This window comes from Limulus polyphemus, unplaced genomic scaffold (genome assembly GCF_000517525.1).
Source record: "Limulus polyphemus unplaced genomic scaffold, Limulus_polyphemus-2.1.2 Scaffold843, whole genome shotgun sequence".
NCBI classification, from domain to species: Eukaryota; Metazoa; Arthropoda; class Merostomata; order Xiphosura; family Limulidae; genus Limulus; species Limulus polyphemus.
Genome location: NW_013666453.1, coordinates 183108 through 184840, shown reverse-complemented (window position 1 = coordinate 184840; position 1733 = coordinate 183108).

Here is a 1733-nt window from a genome sequence, read left to right as displayed (position 1 = left end):
CCATTGGTGCACCAACTTGATATAACTTCATTGGAGCACATCCCTTATGCTTGGGTCTCATTTTAGCACAACATGTTCTGCACCATTCTTCCACATCTTGCCTCATACCTATCCAGTAAAATCTGTGTCGTAGGTGACTTAATGTCTTCTTAACTCCGAGATTATCCTGTTACAGTATCATGGGATTGACGCAGCACAACTTCCCGTAACTTTCTCGGTATAACCATTTGCTAGGTCGTCACTTTCCCATCTCCGGAGAAGAATACCATCTTCAAGCCTCAACTGGTCCCATTGTGCCCAATAGTTCTTTGTCACGGGGCTTAGACTAGACACCTTCTCCCAAGCAGGGCGCACAACACTTGCTTTTAGAAAAATCAATTATTGGCTTCAAATCTAGAACAGGAGAAAGACCATTGTAATGTCGGAAGTGGAGGAGTGTTGTCTCAGAAAGTGGGCGAAAACGAACATGTGGTGGTCTAGTTCAGTAGGGTGCTGAGTAGACCAGAGAGGAACTATTGTGTAACACGGAGGGAACTCCTTGCTATAGTAAAGAGTCTGACATATTTCCATCCTTACCTCTATGGTGCAAGGTTTACCATCAGGACAGACCATGCTGTGTTACGCTGGTTAAGATCATTAAAGAACCCAGAGGGACAACTAGCACGTTGGATTGGAAAAATAGACCAGTATAATTATAATATTGAATACAGAGAATGAAAATCCCATGGTAATGCTGATGGACTGAGCTGAAGACCCTGCAAAAATGACTGCAGACATTGCTGCAAAGGAGAGGTTTAACTAACCAGGTGCCATCAAGCTGAAGTTAAGCCGACTGAAAGAGTTGATGATGGTGAAGTGGAACCAAATATAGACATCAAAGCGCATCACAATCCAGTATGTACGGCAGTGAGGGATTTGGAAGCTTTAAAAGTGGAGCTGAGGCCAATTTTTCTTTCAATGTCTTGAAAGCATGCTGGCAAGAAACTGTCCATTTTTCGTCAAATCATGTAGTGGAGCAGCTATAGTTGCAAAGTCATTCACAAATTTCCGGTAATAGGTACAGAGTCCCAAGATACTTCTTAACTCTCCCACATTGTCTGGTGTTGGCCAATCATGCACTACTTTCACCTTGTCAGGATCAGTTCGCACACCATGCTCACTTACAATGTGACCCAAGTAAAGCACCTCTTTCTGGAACAAGTGGCATTTCTTGTGATGGAGTTTGAGGTTTACTGCCTCAAACCCTTGAATATTTCTTCTTGCTGGGATACTTCCTCATCAAATGTTGGTGCAAACACAATGACATCATCCAGGTACACTAGTGCTATCCTCCATTATAGGCCTTCCAGTACTCTTTTCATCAGCTTTTCAAATGTTGCTGGAGCATTGCTAAGCCCGAATGGCATCACACAGTATCCAGAGACCTTGGCCATAAATAAATGCAGTCTTAGGTTTATCTGCTTCAGCCATTTTCACTTGATGGAAACCCGACTTTAAGTTTAGAGTTGAAAACCACCTGGCTCCACTTAGGGTATCAAGAGTATCATCAATTCTTGTCAGTGGGAATGAGTCTTTTTCAGTTATACTGTTAAGAGCCCTGAAGTCCACACAGCAACGTTGGGTCCCATCCTTCTTCTGGACTAACACAAAAGGAGCTGACCAGGGACTATCTGATTTCTCGACTATCCCTTCCTTAATTAGGTCATCCATGACCATATCCATCTCTTGTCGCT